This window comes from Chiloscyllium plagiosum, unplaced genomic scaffold, assembly GCF_037043375.1.
Source record: "Chiloscyllium plagiosum isolate Xiang-an unplaced genomic scaffold, Cpla_swu_hap1 HiC_scaffold_3, whole genome shotgun sequence".
Taxonomy (NCBI): Eukaryota; Metazoa; Chordata; class Chondrichthyes; order Orectolobiformes; family Hemiscylliidae; genus Chiloscyllium; species Chiloscyllium plagiosum.
In genome coordinates, this window is record NW_028270141.1 from 129,550,012 (window position 1) to 129,567,421 (window position 17,410).

Below are 17,410 nucleotides of genomic sequence, written 5' to 3' on the forward strand. Positions count from 1 at the left end.
AAGGCCTTCCTGGATGCTGCTTGACCTGCTGTGCTTTTCCAGCACCACTCTAATCTAGACTCATTTATATACAGGCATATCACAAACAACGGAGGTTCCAGTACAGATCCCTGGGGAACATCATTAGTCACTGACCTCTAGCCTGAAAAAACACCCTCCATCACTACCTTCTGCCTTCTATGGGCAAACCAATTCTGAATCTAAGCGGCCAAGTCACTGTGGATCCCATGCATCTTAATATTGATGACATGCCTACCATGAGGGAACTTGTTGAAAGCCTTACTGAAATCCATGTAGACAACATCCACTGCTCGGCCCTCATCAATCACCTTCGTCACCTCTTCAAAAAGTTCAATCAAGTTAATAAGACATGTCCTGCCCTGCACAAAGCCACGCTGGCTGATCTTCAAAATTTCTTTCTTGATCTCAAAATACTGTTAAAAATCACAACACCAGAGTATAGTCCAACAGGTTTATTTGGAAGCACAAATCTTCAGAAGCTCCTTCATTAGGTGGCTGTGGAGCAGGATCATAAGACACAGAATTTATAGCAAAAGCTTACAGTGTCATGCAACTGAAATGATATATTGAACAAAACAAGATTACTGTGAGTCTTTCGTCTTTCAGAATGGGTTGCAGGTTTCAGTTCATTAATATGTAAATCATAGAACTTCTTTTAAGTCACATTCTTGAGATAACTTAAGATTTTATGAAAAAAAGGTGACATCTCACCTTGGACAGTGCATTAAAGGTGTGAGGTTAGAGTCTGTCTGTATCCCAACCTTGAGTCAGACTGGTTCTATTTCCACAGTAGGAACTTATAAAATGTTACATGGATTGACTGCCTGCATTAACTGCCTGCAGATTGTGTGCTTTTTTGAGCAAAATAGAATGTATCTGCAAATATAATTTGGCAAATGTAATTTCCCACTCAATGACCTATATGTGAGCATGCATGATAGAGAGAGAGAGAGAGAGAGAGATTGTGTGCATATGAGTGTGTGCATGAGTGTAAGTGCATATGAGAGAGTGTGTGTTTGCGTGTGTGCATACTTGGTAAAGTGTGCATGTGAATGATGGAGTATAAGAGGGTGTGTGCATGGGTGTGAGTGTGGGGGGTGCATATGTATGTATGAGAGAGAGCGTGTGTATGAGAGATGGTCTGCATGAGTGTGTTAGTGTATAAAAGTGTTTGTGTGTGTGTGAGAGAGTTATAGTGTAATGGGGTCACCTGTAGTGTGACATAAACTGAAGGTGCTGGTTGAGGCCAGCCCCATGGGTTCCGAACTTGATTATCAGCCTCTGCTCGGCCACTTTGCGTTGTTGCATATCCCAAAGTCCATCCTGGAGGATGATCACCCAAAGATCCGAGGCCGAATGTCCCTGACTGCTGAAGTGTTCCCGACTGGGAGGGACATCCCTGTCTGGCGATTGTTGCGCAGTGTCCATTCATCCATTGTCAAACCAGAAAGAGTGACAATCCTGAGTGTGTGAGCTGGTAGCAATTACAAAAACAGTGTTCCCAGCTGTTCAGTGTTCCCAGAAACCAGCACACAGAGTTAATGATTTCTAAATCCATTGGATAGTTGGAACAAAGAAAAATTTCCATAATTAATCAGCTGGATTGTTTCTCCGAGACACGATGTTCCAACCTGAAGATAAACTGTATTCAAAATCATCTTCATCAAAAGTATATAAAGAGTGTAGCTCAGTGTTCAAACTGCAGATCCACCTGAAGGTGCTGAGAGTCAGTCAGTGCGTTCACCAGTGATCTGAGAGAACACCAAGATGCTGAGAATCTTCTTCACTGTGTCTGTCCTCTTTGGGCATCAAATTGCTGCACAGGAGCCAGAGCAGGAGGTTATCGACCTCTGTAAGGGTGTTGACTGTCCAGAGTCAAATCAAGTCATTCAGGACAAGGTCAGTACAGCTGAGAGTTTCCTCTGTTCTGTTGTGTTTGTACCAGTGGAAATTATTCCATGTTGTTTTTAGTCCCTAACCTGCAGTGCACCGACAGCACACATCCCAACCCTGAACCATGAAATTACACCTCGGGCGGCACGGTGGCACAGTGGTTAGCACTGCTGCCTCACAGCGCCAAAGACTTGGGTTCAATTCCCGCCTCAGGCAACTGACTGTGTGGAGTTTGCACATTCTCCCCGTGTCTGCGTGGGTTTCCTCCGGGTGCTCCGGTTTCCTCCCACAGTGCAAAAATGTGCAGGTTAGGTGAATTGGCCATGCTAAATTGCCCATAGTGTTACGTGAGGGGGTAAATGTAGGGGAATGGGTCTGGGTGGGTTGCACTTCGGCGGGTCAGTGTGGACTTGTTGGACCGAAGGGCCTGTTTCCATACTGTGAGTAATCTAATCTTTCTACATGAGCTGCCATCGCCTGCCTGGCTCCCACTGCCAGCTTGTGCACTAAGGACTTCATCTCCAGCAGCAGGTGAAGGGAGGGGTCAGTGTGCTCACAGAGAGGGGGATGGTCAGAGTCAACATAAGGACTGTAGAGTCAGGGAGCTCTCCTACTGCTCCTGTCTCCACTCAATCTAACCCTGTTTCTGAAAGGCAGCTCATCACTGGCTGAAGGTCTCTGTGCTCTATATGGAAGAGGCCAAGTCTGGTTGTGAGTGCAACCTCCCCATTCCCCAATTCCCCAATCCTGGACAGCTGCAAAGTCATATCAATACAGCAGGCTGCATACAGAAAGTAAGTCAGCTGTGAGACATTGCTCTCTGACCATGTTGGGATCACCGTGGATTGGTTAGCAGTCAGGAGAGGGGGTGGAAGATGATGAACATTAGCAAACATAGAAAGGAATAATAGAAAATTCTTAATGAAAGCATATTCTATTGACAAACACAAACTCCACAAGAAAATTGATCTCCCAAAACGATGGGGAACATTAGACAAAAAAGGAGCTTGTTATGTTGAGAGAAATGTAGTTAAACATGTACACAGGGAGACTTTTAGAAAGCAGCAAATGATGATAAAATATTGATAGGAATATTGCGTGCAATTCTGAACTCCTTCCTATCAGAAGGATGTTGTGAAACTTGAAAGGGTTCAGAAAAGATTTACAAAGATGTTGCCAGGGTTAGAACATAGAACATAGAACATAGAACATAGAAGAATACAGCGCAGTACAGGCCCTTTGGCCCTCGATGTTGCGCTGATCCAAGCCCACCTAACCTATACTAACCCACTATCCTCCATATACCTATCCAATGCCCGCTTAAATGCCCATAAAGAGGGAGAGTCCACCACTGCTACTGGCAGGGCATTCCATGAACTCACGACTCGCTGAGTGAAGAACCTACCCCTAACTTCAGTCCTATATCTACCCCCCCTTAATTTAAAGCTATGCCCCCTTGTAATACCCGACTCCATACGCGGGAAAAGGTTCACACTGTCAACCCTATCTAACCCCCTAATCATCTTGTACACCTCAATCAAGTCACCTCTAAACCTTCTTTTCTCTAGTGAAAACAGCCCCAAGTGTCTCAGTCTTTCCTTATACGATCTTCCTTCCATACCAGGCAACATCCTGGTAAACCTCCTCTGCACCGTTCCAGTGCCTCCACATCCTTCCTATAGTATGGCGACCAAAACTGCACACAATATTCCAGATGCGGCCGCACCAGAGTCTTATACAACTGCATCATGACCTCAGGACTCCGGAACTCAATTCCTCTACCAATAAAAGCCAGTACGCCATATGCCTTCCTCACCGCACTATTTACCTGGGTGGCAACTTTCAGAGATCTGTGTACATGGACACCAAGATCCCTCTGCTCATCCACACTACCAAGTATCCGACCATTAGCCCAGTACCCCATCTTTTTGTTATTCTTCCCAAAGTGAATCACCTCACACTTAGCTACATTGAATTCCATTTGCCACCTTTCTGCCCAGCTCTGCAGCTTCTCTATATCCTGCTGTAACCTGCCACATCCTTCCTCACTGTCAACAACTCCTCCGACTTTCGTATCATCCGCAAACTTGCTCACCCAACCTTCTAACCCCTCTTCCAGGTCATTTATAAAAATGACAAACAGCAATGGTCCCAAAACAGACCCTTGCGGAACACCGCTAGTGACGGCACTCCATGAAGAAACTTTGCCATCAACTACTACCCTCTGTCTTCTTCCATCCAGCCAATTCCTAATCCAAACCTCCAACTCACCCTCAATGCCATATCTCCGTATTTTCTGCAGTAGCCTACCATGGGGAACCTTATCAAACGCCTTACTAAAATCCATATATACCACATCTACCGCTTTCCCCTCATCAACCTCCTTCGTCACCTTTTCAAAGAATTCAATAAGGTTTGTGAGGCACGACCTGCCCTTCACAAAACCATGCTGACTATCCTTGATCACATTATTCCTATCCAGATGTGCATAAATCCTATCCCTTACAATTCTCTCTAAGACTTTGCCCACAACAGAAGTGAGACTCACCGGCCTATAGTTACTAGGGTTATCCCTACTCCCCTTTTTGAACAAGGTTGGAGGGTTTGAGCTATAGGGAGAGGCTGAACAGGCTGGGGCTGTTTTCCCTGGAGTGTCAGAGGCTGAGGGGTGACCTTATAGAGGTTTATAAAACCATGAGGGGCATGGATAAGATAAATAGACAAGGTCTTTTCCTTGGGGTGGGGGAATCCAGGACTAGAGGGCGTAGGTTTAGGGTGAGAGGGGAATGATATAAAAGAGATCTAAGGGGCAATATTTTCATGTAGAGGGTGGTGCATGTATGGAATGAGCTGCCAGAGGAAGTGGTGGAGGCTGGTACAATTACATTTAAAAGGCATCTGGATGGGTATATGAATAGAAAGGGTTTGGAGGGATATGGGCCGGGTGCTGGCAGGTGGGACTAGATTGGATTGGGATATCTGGTCAGCATGGATGGGTTGGACCGAAGGGTCTGTTTCCGTGCTGTACATCTCTATGACTCTATTGATTATGGGGGATGCAGATTATGCGTGTAAACAAGCGAGAAACGTACAAGCAGCTTCTGTAAGTAGAAAGGAGAGCAGCCAAAATAATTGTTAGACTCAGAGAAACTGATTCAGGAATCTGCTACACTAGGGAGGAAGGGAGTCAGTATGCTGGATGGCAGGTTTCTCATACAGAGCGATGCCAGCAACATGGGTTCAGTTTGTGCACTGGTTGAGGAGACTATGTGGCCTCTCCATCTCACCCTCTCCCCCTGCCACCAGTCTCTCTCGAATGAGAGAGCAGTACAGTAGGGCTCTGGTGATTTTAGGTGAAAGTGAGGACCGCAGATGCTGGAGATCAGAGTCGAGAGTGTGTGGTGCTGGAAAAGCGCAGGCGGTCAGGCAGCACCCGAGGAGCAGGAGAATCGACGTTTCGGGCAAAAGCCCTTCATCAGAAAGGACTTTTGCCAGAAACGTCGATTCTCCTCTGGTGATTTTACCTATGCAACAGGGAAGAAGGAAATGGCAGCATGGTCAAAATGATATTTTATATTTGTCTTCATGGTTAACAAAATAAAACATCAGAAGCACCCTGTTGAGTACCAAAGGGGTGATGAGAATTGGTGGCATTGGTGCAATCGTTACAGAAAGGAATTAAAACTAGAGAATCTAAATCAAGATTAAACATTGACATATTCCACGCACTTGGTAACCTGCATCCTAGGATTCTTAAAGAAGTTGACTGTCGGGCGACTGGATCCAATGGTTTGTGATCTTCTATACTCCGCAGATTCTCTAACAGCGTCAGCAGATTGGTAAGTGACCACTGTATCATTGGTGTTCAAGACTGGAGGGAGAGAGGAAACAGGGAACTCCAGGCAGGTTAGTGTGACATGAGTCACCAAGAAGAAGGACAATAATGTAAAGGGTAAACAGACCACAGCCACCAGAGTGTGGAGGATCAGGTCATGCCAATTGCTGGGTGAGAAGAACACCCTGTTGTGTTCGGGGTTGGTATAATCAGGGAGATAACGTTCTGTACAGTCACCATTGATCAGTCTGCAGGTTGTACAGCCTGCCCCTGGGTCTGGCTAAAGGCTGGAGAAGGGAATGCAGGAGGAGAAGGATCTGATTGATCCATGTAGGAGCAAATGACATGGGTAGACCCAAGAACAAGATCTTTCAGGGAATCTGGGCAACTCGGATTTAAAGACAGAAAAGGCAAAGAGTAAAGTGAAACAGGATATGTAAAGTTGGCAGGCTGTAATCTGGAGGAGTGTTACATGGATCAGTGCCAGGATCTCAGCTACTTAATCTAACTTCATGGTTGAGATAAAAGGACTGTGGAACATATTTGTTGGTGAAATGGGCTAGGTGCAATTTAAGCTATAAGAGGACATGAAGCATCGGCCAAGAAATATGATGCGAAGCTGACCGACAGCGCGGCCTCCCAGTCGTTACTGTCCTCTATCACGGAGGTCTTAGACGACAGAACACAGGAGAGGCTGGACCAGCCGCTATCTCTGGACAAGCTGACCAAGGCCCTCGAGTCCTTCGAAAAGAATAAAACTTCTGGAAGCGATGGCTTACCAGTCGAGCTCTATTCCGCTCTGTCAGACTTGATTGGCCAGGACCTGCTGGAGGTGTATGTCAGTATGCTTTGGGCAGGTACCATGAGTGAATCCATGAGGAAAGGCATCATCACCCTCGTCTACAAGCAGAAGGGGGAGAGGGAGGAACTCAAAAATTGGAGACCAATCTCACTGTTGAATGCGGATTACAAAATTCTGTCAAAGGTAATCGCCAAACGGGTCAGGTCTGCTCTAGGGTCGGTGATTCACCCTGACCAAACCTGTGCTGTGCCGGGCAGGCAGATCGCTGAGAGTCTCGCTCTCCTCAGGGATACGATCGCCTACGTGCAGGACAGAGGGTTGGACACCTGCCTGATCAGCCTGGACCAGGAGAAAGCCTTTGACAGGATATCACACATGTATATGAGAGATGTTCTCTCCAAAATGGGCTTTGGGGATGGAATCTGCAATTAGATCAGACTGCTCTACACCAACATTGTCAGTGCAGTCTCAATCAATGGGTGGGAATCAGATAGCTTCCCAGTCAGATCTGGAGTCAGGCAGGGCTGCCCTCTCTCTGCTGCCTTGTTTGTGTGCTGCATAGAGCCATTTGCCGAGTCCATCAGGAAGGATGCGAGCCTGAGAGGGGTGACTATTCCTGGCAGCGGGGGCCTACAAATCAAGGCCTCCCTATACATGGATGACATCGCCGTTTTCTGCTAGGATCCACTGTCCGTGCACAGACTCATGTGCATATGTGACCAGTTCGAATGGGCCTTGGGGGCCAAGGTAAACCGAGGCAAGAGCGAGGTCATACTCTTCAGGAACTGGCCCGACCAATCCTCAATCCCCTTCACCATCAGGACTGACCACCTGAAGGTGCTGGCTATTTGGTTTGGGGGGGGCTGGGGCATGCGCCAAGTCTTGGGAGGAGCGTATCAGCAAAGTGAGGCAGAAACTGGGCAGATGGAAGCTACGGACACTCTCCATCGCGAGAAAAATCCTGGTCATCAGGTGTGAGGCACTGTCATTGCTGTTATATGTGGCACAGGTCTGGCCTATTCCCAGAACCTGTGCCACTGCAGTCACCCGGGCCATCTTCCAATTTATATGGAAATCAAAGATGGACCGGGTCCGAAGGGACTGGATGTATAAAGATCTGGGCAACAGGGAAAAAGTACACCCAATGCCACCCTCACCCTGATGGCCACCTTTGTGTGTGGCTGCATCAAGCTGTGTGTGGATCCCTGGTAAGCAAACACCAAGTGTCACTACGTACTGAGGTTCTACCTGTCCCCGGTGTTGCGAAGGATGGGCCTGGCCTCGCTGCCGCGGAAAGCTCCGAGTAGTTGGACAGTTCTGTATCACCTGTCCTTTGTGGAGAAGTTTATGAAGAAAAACACCTTTGACCACAAGTCTATCAGGAAGTGGTCAGCACGTAGTGTCCTTGAGCCCCTTCGGGAAAAGGGAGAGGGTGGATCCTATCGAGTGGTTCCCTGAGCAGACTGTCAAAGCCATTTGGCAGAATGCCTCATCACCAGAACATTCCAACAAGCACCAAGACATGGCTTGGCTGGTGGTGAGAAGGGCTCTTTATACACGCCCGAACTCTCAGCCACACCATATGCGGCTGCAGGGGGGACGAGACTGTCACACACCTCCTTCTGGAATGTGCCTATGCAGAAGTCTGGAGAGGAATGCAGTGGTGTTTGTCGAGGATCGTCCCGAGCAGCGCCGTGACGCGGGACTCCGTCCTCTGCGGTCTGTTCCCTGGGACACACATTGAGACGAACATCAACTGTGCCTGGAGGATCATCAACCCAGTGAAGGACACTTTCTGGGTGGTCCGAAACCTGTTGATCTTCCAGCTGAAGGAGTTGACCCTGACTGAGTGTTGCAGACTGGCACATTCCAAGGTTCAGGACTATGTGTTGAGGGATGCGCTGAAGCTTGGGGCAGCTGCCGCCAAGGCGCGGTGGGGAAAGACCACCATGTAATATATGCCTGTCTGAGAAGAACAGGGGGCCCACGCAGTCATTTGGGCTCTGCTGACGCCTCAGCTAAATATATGGATATATGATTGATAAACGTACAGACCTGTATATACAAATGATAAATTCTGATCTCTGTATGCCAAGAATTTGAATGTTTATGTATGTATGGCATGACTAACTGTACAGACCATCAAAATATTTTATGAATAAAGTATATTTTTGAAATAAAAAAAACTGCCAAGAAATATAGAGGAGTTAAGAGAATGGGTTAAACATGGATTGTAATGTGGGAAAATTAACATTATTCACTTGAGTGAAAGAATAAAATCAGAGTTATTTTAATTGGTGGGGAGTATTTTCAATGTTGGTGTTCAGGGATATGTTCTGATTAAATGTATTCTTTTTCTCCTGGATTTCTCCCAAGAAGCTAGGAAATTGTATACCCCCATTTAAACTTGTCTGTCTAATTAATATGTTAAAACACACAGAGGAATACGATATCTATGGTGCTTAATACTGATTTAATGTAAAAACCTTTCAATGACATTCTCTGGATTTGGTTAATGCAACCTCAGGGGGAAGGGGGGAAAGCTCAGTCTGCAGGACAACACCAAAGAGAAAGGACTGAGAGAAAATGCAAACGAATCGAAAGTTACTGGTGTCAGGAGTCTCATTAAAAGCTCCAAACTCTGTTTCCAGGCCAGGCAATCGGAGATGTACTTGCTATTAGCACAATGGGGGAGCCCATGTCACAGCTCACTAGGACAGTGCACTGGAAATCAAGCCCCATTGTTTAGATAGACATCACAAATGTGAAAAATGTGATTTCAGGACCGAGTTGTCCAATTCTGCTCAACTGTCTCAGGTTAAAAGAATATGCACACTGGGATTATTCCATGAACAAGAAAATAGCTATTTATTGGAATCTAATTGTTTTTAATCAATGGAAAAAGAAAACAGGCAAGTGAGTTGCTAATCTATAATTCTATCCCTTAAATTCTATACCTTAAAATTCCCATCTACATACAATGCATCCACATAGAGACCTAAGTATTATGGGTGGGAAAGGAAAGAAAAAGAGTCCGAGAAGCCCAGTTCTGGATCCCTGACATTGATGAGTTCTTTTCTTTCAGCGACTTTGAATTCATTTTGATTCCTTCCAATCCTTTGCTGATGTCTCAAGGTTGTGGATACATTGATTCTCGGTCTTACATGAAAAGGTGTTTTTCTGTTTACTTTTCCCGTTCGATAGTGGATAGAACATAGAACATAGAACGTTACAGCGCAGTACAGGCCCTTTGGCCCTCAATGTTGCACAAGTCTGTGAAATTAATCTGATGTCCATCTAACCTACACTGTTCCATTATTACCCATATGTATGTCCAATGCTCATTTAAATGCCCTTAACATTGGCGAGCCTACTACTGTTGCAGGCAGGCCGTTCCACACCCCTACTACTTTCTGAGTGAAGAAACTACCCCTGATATCTATCCTAAATCTATCACCCCTCGATTTACAGCTATGTGTTAGCCTTCACCATTCAAAGAAAAAGGCTCTCACTCTCCACCTTATCCAATCCTTTGATTGTCTTATATGTCTCGATTAAGTCACCTCTCAACCTTCTTCTCTCCAACGAAAACAGCCTCAGTTCCCTCAGCCTTTCCTCATAAGACTTTCCTTCCATACCAGGCAACATCCCAGTAAATCTCCTGTGAACCCTTTCCAAAGCTTCCACATCCTTCCTATAATGTGGTGACCAGAACTGCATGAAATACTCCAGGCACAGCCTTACCAGTGTCTTGTGCAGCTGAAGCATGACCTCATGGCTCTGAAACCCAATCCCCCACCAATAAACACCAACACACCATATGCCTTCTTAACAACCCTATCAACCTGGGTGGCAACTTTCGGGGATTTATGCACCCGGACACCGAGATATCCATATTCATCCACACTGCCAAGAATTTTACCATTAGCCCAGTACTCTGCATTCCTGTTACTTCTTCCAAAGTGAACTACCTCACACATTTTTGCATTAAAATCCATTTGCCACTTCACAGCACAGCTCTGCATCTTATCTATGTCCCTCTATAACCCACAACATCCTTCGGCATTATCCACAACTCTGCTTACCTCAGTGTCATCCACAAATTTGAACTTGCAGAGACGGTAAGTTTCTCAGAAAGGTGAGGGAGAACACCTCACTACTTTGGAACTTTCTTTTATTTCTCCATGCAAAAGCAGGGAGAGAATGAGACATGGAGGCATTCTCCTTGCCGATTGGATGTTTCTACTGCATTGTCCACACACAAGGCTTTAACTACATATCCAGGAACCAATCACATGGTTGTTATTCTGTGGACTCTCCTGAGTCTCCAATAATGACTGTCTGTGGAAAAATTGCCCACAACACACACACACCCACATATACACAAACACACACACACCCACACACACATATACACACACACTGACACAGACAAAGACACACACACACACAGTCAATTTGTCTAGAATTTTCCCTCACTGCTGGATTAAAGCAGCTTTCTGTAGATAACTCTCAATGTACTCCTATAAGATTAGATTACTTACAGTGTGGAAACAGGCCCTTCGGCCCAACAAGTCCACACCGACCCGCCGAAGTGCAACCCACCCAGACCCCTAAATTTACACCTTCACCTAACACTACAGGCAATTTAGCACGGTCAACTCACCTAACCCGCACATTTTTTTGACTGTGGGAGGAAACTGGAGCACCTGGAGGAAACCCACGCAGACACGGGGAGAACATGCAAGCTCCACACAGTTAGTCGCCTGAGGCGGGAATTGAACCCGGGTCTCTGACGCTGCGAGGCAGCAGTGCTAACCACCGTGCCACCGTGCACCATTTTAAATGCTGCAAACATCTTCTTACACAGCTTCCTTGGTTTAAAGTTGTTTTTTTTTTCCTTCTTGTCCACAGTTCCAAAAAAATGTAAAAGGGATTTTTACAGTTCGTATGATCCTCCCATTATTGATGTTTCTCTGAGGCAGTTCAGTTGTGCCATATGGTAACACATTTTTCTCTTCTTGTCTAAGGATTATAAAAAGGTGGAATTCTCTTCTGTCCAATGGATTGAAACCGAGCTTGATGGAATGGATATAAATAGTGCAATTGATATTGGCTTGAAAAAACTTCTCAATTATTCACAGTTTTACAATGCTAAAGGTTACATCAGTTATTCCTTCAAAGTGTCAACTAGATATAAAACACTGCTTTATTCTTTAATGTTTCTTTTTGAAACTTTCTGCATAGACTGACTAAATAATGCAATAATTGTGAATATCAGAGGATTGAGTTTTCACGTTTGACTAGAGTTGTCAATTTGGCAACTGTTTTGATAAATACAAGGTCTACAGTGCTAGAATCAGAGAAGGTTTCTCACAAATGGTGGGAGTGGGCTTTCAAACACAGTATATCGCCAGCTATGGCCACTGAATGGTCCTGCTACAATAAAGGCTCTTATTCCAAAACTTCCCTTGTGGAAGCTAATACACTGTTTTTCACTTGTGTTAGTCCATGTTACTGGAATGCTGGGTCCTAGCAGAGGAAATCCTGCCTTGTTAAACGTAAATTGTGTTTGACTCACTGCAACAAGGTATTTGATGAAATAATGGTTCAGAGTGGATGAGGGCGCACATTTGGTGTTATGTACATGCACTTTCAAGACATGTTTAAATGATTACATAAACAACTATGAGAAAATTTAAAGTTCATTGGATAGCTTGGATATAGACCTCTATGGTGATACCTTAGTCATTACTCAGTCAATTAACACTTTTCTGTCACACTAGTTTGATATGTTTTCCTCTGACATCTTAAAAAAAAGTCATTTACAGGATGTGGTGTCACTGGCTATTTAATTGCAGACTCAACTCATCTCACTATGAAGGCCATCATACTATTTGACTTGTTCACCACCTGCTTACTTTCAGCAACAAGGACCCCAGGTCTCATTGCATCTTTCCCTTTCCCAATCTATCGACATTCAGATAATAATCTGCCTTCCAGTTTTTGCCACCAAATTGGATAACCTCAGATTATCCATGTTATTCTTTATCTGCCATGAATTTGCCCACTCAATCAATGTGTCCAAATCACACTGAAGCACCTCTGCATCCTCCTCACAGGTCACCCTCCCCCAGTTATGTGTCGTCTGAAAACTTGGAGATTTTGCACTTAGTTCCTTTGTCTAAACTTTTACTATATATTGCGAATAGCAGGAGTCTAAGTGCTGATCCCTGCATTACCCCACTGGTCACTGCCTGACACTTGGAAAAAGACCCATTTAGTTTTACTCTTTGCTTCCTGTCTGCTGATCAGTTCTCTATCCACATCACTACACTACCAACAATATTTTAATATTACGTGGGACCTTATAGAAAGCTTTATGAACGTCCAAATAAATCATATCCGCTTGCTCCCCCTCATCAAATGCACCAGTTACATCCTCAAAAAATTCCACTAGTTTGTCAAGTTTGATTTATTTTTCATAAACCCATGCTGACTCAAGGGAAACAAAAAAAAACAAAGAACTAAAGATGCTGAAAGTCAGAAATACAAACAGAAATTGCTGGAAAAACCCTGGGGGTCTGGCAGTATCTGTGAAGAGAAAGTAGAGTTAATATTTTGGGTCCAGTGACCCTTCTTCTTATGTAAACTCTTTATGAAACACTGGTTAGGCCTCTACAAGAGTGTGGAGTTTCATACTGAACTCTGCATTGTAGGAAGGAGGCCTGGAGAGAGTGCTGGAGAGATTTTCTGCATTAATACCAGGACTGCTGGGCCCCTGTGATATGGAGAGACTGCAGAAGTTGGGATTACTCACATTAGAATACAAAAGATTAGCAAGTGATTTGGGAGAGATTTTTAAAACCTTGAATGGTAAAGGAGGGAAAATCCAATGGCAGAGGTGTTAATAATCAGCCAATATGAATTTCAGGAAATGAATTTTAATGATTGGCTAAACAACCAGAGGGAAGATTCATTGTAACAATGTGCTGTTGTCAAGGGGCTGGTTAGCTGAGTTAGTTGTAGAGCTGGCTTGAGGTGCAGACCAATGCCAACAGCATGGGTTTAAATTCTGCACAGGCTGAGGTCACCATAAAGGGCAACCTTCTCAAACTCCTCCTTCCAAGAGGTGTGGTGATCCTCAGGTTAAACCACTACTAGTTCTTTCTCTCTCTCTCCAGAGCTGTCTCACTCTGCGAGGCTATTATTCAATCTGTCACATCAGTGTCTTCCCCACTTTAGCAATGTTATGGAGTCACAGGGATGTACAGCATGGAAACACACCCTTCAGTCCAACTTGTCCATGCTGGCCAGATATCCTAAACTAATCTAATCCCAGTTGCCAGCATTTAGCCCATATCACTCTAAACCCTTCCTGATGCATATGCCCATTCAGATACCTTTTAAATGCTGTAATTGTACCAGTCACCACCACTTCCTCTGGCAGCTCATTCTATACACACACCACCCTCTGTGTGAAAACATTACCCCTTCAGTCCCTTTTTAAGTTTTCCCCTCTCATCCTAAACCTATGCTGTCTAATTCTGGACACCCCCACCCCAGAAAAAAGACTTTGTCTATTTATCCTATCCAAGCCCCTCATGATTTTATAAACCTCTATAAGGTCACCCCTCAGGCTCTCACGCTCTAGGGAAAACAGTCCCAGCCTGTTCAGCCTCTCCCTATAGCTCAAATCCTACAACCCTGGTAACACCCTTGTAAATCTTTTTTGAACCCTTTCAAGTTTTACAACATCTTTCTGACAGGAAGGAGACCAGAATTGCATGCACTGTGCTAAAACTGGCCTAACCAATGTCATATACAGCTGCAACATAACTTCTCAACTCCTTTACTCAATACTCAGTAAAGCATACCAAATGCCTTCTTCACTATCTATCTACCAGTGACTCTACTTTCAAGGAGCTATGAACCTGCACTCCAAGGTCTTTTTGTTCAGCAACACTCTCTAAGACCTTACCATTAAGTGGATAAGTCCTGCCCTGATTTTCTTTCCCAAAATGCAGCACCTCACATTTATCTAAATTAAACTCTGTCTGCCACTTCTCAGCACACTGGCCCATCTGATCAAGATCCTGTTGTACTCTGAGGTTACCTTCTTCGCTGTCCCCTATACCTCTAATGTTGGTGTAATCTGCAAACTTACTAACTCTGCCTCTTATGCTCACATCCAAATCATTTATATAAATGATGAAAAGTAGTGGACCCAGCATCGATCCTTGTGGCACTCCACTGGTCACAGGTCTCCAGTCTGAAAAACAACCCTCTACCACCACCCTCTGTCTTCTACCTTTGAGCCAGTTCCATATCCAAATAGTTAGTTCTCCCTGTATTCCATGAGATACAAACTAGCTAACCAGTCTCCCATGGGGAACCTTGTCAAACACTTTACTGAAGTCCATATAGATAACACCCACCACTCTGCCCTCATCAATTCTCTTTGTTACTTCTTCAAAAAACTCAATCAAGTTTGTGAGACATGATTTCCCACGCACAAAGCCATGATCACCATCCCTAATCAGTCCTTGCCTTTCCAAATGCATGCGAATCCTGTCCCTCAGGATTCCCTCCAGCAACTTGCCAACCACCGACGTCAGGCTCACCAGTCTATAGTTCCCTGAGTTTTCCTTACCATCTTTTGTAAACAGTGGCACCATATTAGCCATCCTCCAGTCTTCCGGCACCTCACCTGTGACTAATACAAGTATCTCAGCAAGGGGCCCAGCAATTGTTTCCTTGGCTTCCTTCAGAGTTCCAGGGTACACCTGATCAGGTCCTGGGGACTTATCCACTTTTATGCATTTCAAGACATCCAGCACTACCTTTTCTGTAATATGGATATTTTTCAAGATGTCACCATCTATGTCCCTACAGTCTATATCTTCTATATCCTTTTCCACAATAAACACTGAAGCAGAACACTAATTTAGTATCTCCCCCATCTCCTGCGGCTCTACAAAAAGTCTGCCTTGCTGATCTTTGAGGGGATCTATTCTCTCCCTAGTTACCCTTTTGTCCTTAATGTATTTATAAAATCCCTTGGATTCTCCTTAACCCTATTTGCCAAAGCTATCTCATGTCCCCCTTTTGCCATCCTGATTTCCTTTTTAAGTATACTCACTGTTGGACGGGGTTGGGGGCGGGGGGGGCGGTGTTGGACAGGGATGGGAAAGTGTGGTGGGGTGGTGTTGGACAGGGTTGGGGGGCGATGTTGGATGAGGTTGGGGGGCTGGCAGTGGGGTAGTGTTGGATGGGGTGGGGGGTCTGGCAGTGGGGTGGTGTTGGACAGGGTTGGAGAGCGGGCAGGGGGGTGGTGTTGGATGGGGTTGGGCCGGGCAGGGGGTGGTGTTGGATGGGTTTGGGGGTGTGGTCAGGGGGATGGTGTTGGACAGCGTTGGGGGCATGGGCAGGGGGATGATGTTGGATGGGGTTGGGGGAGTGGGCAGTGGGGTAGTGTTGGATGGGGTTGGGGGTGTGGACGGAGGAGTGGTGTTGGACAGGGTTTGGGAGTGGGCAGGGTGTTGGACAGCATTGGGGGTGGGTGGGGGGTAGTGTTGGATGGGGTTGGGGCGTGGGCGAGGTTGGGGGTGTTGGCGGGGGGTAGTGTTGGACGGGGTTGGGGGCATGGGCAGGGGGTGGTGTTGGACGGGATTGAGGCCGTAGACAGGGGGTGGTGTTGGGCGGGGTTGGGGGCGTAGATGGGGGGGTGGTGTTGGACAGGTTGGGGGCATGGGCAGAGGGGTGATGTTGGATTGGGTTGGGGCATGGGTGGGGGGGGCGGTGTTGGACGGGGTTGGGGCGTGCAGGGGGTTGGTGTTGGACGGGGTTGGGGGCGTGGGCAGGGGGTGGTGTTGGACAGGGTTGGGGCGGGGGTGGTGTTGGTTGGGGTTGGGGCGGGCGGGGGTGGTGTTGGACGGGGTTGGAGTGGGTGGGGGTGGTGTTGGACGAGGTTGGGTGCGTGAGCAGGGGTTGGTGTTGGACGGGGTTGGGGGTGGGAAGGAGCGGTGTTCGATGGGGTTGGGGCGTGGGCAGGGGGTGGTGTTGGACAGGGTTGGGGGCGTGGGTGGGGGGTGGTGTAGGACGGGATCTGGGGCGGAGGGTGGTGTTGGACAGGGTTGGGGCGTAGGCGGGGCTGGTGTTGGATGGGGTTGGGGGCGGGTGGGGGTGTGGTGTTGGACAGGGTTGGGGGCGTGGGTGGGGGGTGGTGTAGGACGGGATTTGGGGCGGAGGGTGGTGTTGGACAGGGTTGGGGTGGGAGGGGGCGGTATTGGACGGGGTTGGGGGCGCGGGTGGGGGGATGATGTTGGACGGGGTTGTGGGCGGAGATGGGGTGGTGTTGGACGGGGTTGGGGGCAGAGGGGTGTTGGACAGGGTTGTGGGCGGGAGGGGGGTGGTGTTGGACAGGGTTGGGGGTGTAGACGGGAGTGGTGTTGGATGGGGTTGGGGGGAGGGGGGTTTGAACAGCATTGTGGGCAGGAGAGGGGTGGTGTTGGATGGGGTTGGGGGCGTAGACGGGGCTGGTGTTGGATGGGGTTGGGGGGGAGGTGGGGGGTGGTGTTGGATGGGGTTGGGGGGGAGGTGGGGGGGGCCAGGAGGGGGCGATGCATGGGCGGGGGGTGGTGTAGGATGGGATTCGGGGCGGGGGTTGGTGTTGGACAGGGTTGGGGTGGGGGGGGGCGGTGTTGGACGGGGTTGGGGGCGCGGGTGGGGGGATGATGTTGGACAGGGTTGGGGCGCCGGCGGGAGGATGGTGTTGGACGGGGTTGAGGGCACGGGCAGGGGTGTGGTGTTGGACAGGGTTGGGGGGCGTGAGCAGGGGGGTGGTGTTGGATGGGGTT

The 17,410-nt window shown here is 47.1% G+C and overlaps 1 pseudogene; it reads left to right on the plus strand.

Annotated features, from left to right (window-relative positions):
• The first annotated feature begins 1,788 nt into the window (after positions 1–1,788).
• LOC148151347 (heme-binding protein 2-like) overlaps positions 1,789–17,410 on the plus strand; it is a 32,182-nt pseudogene continuing 16,560 nt past the window's right edge.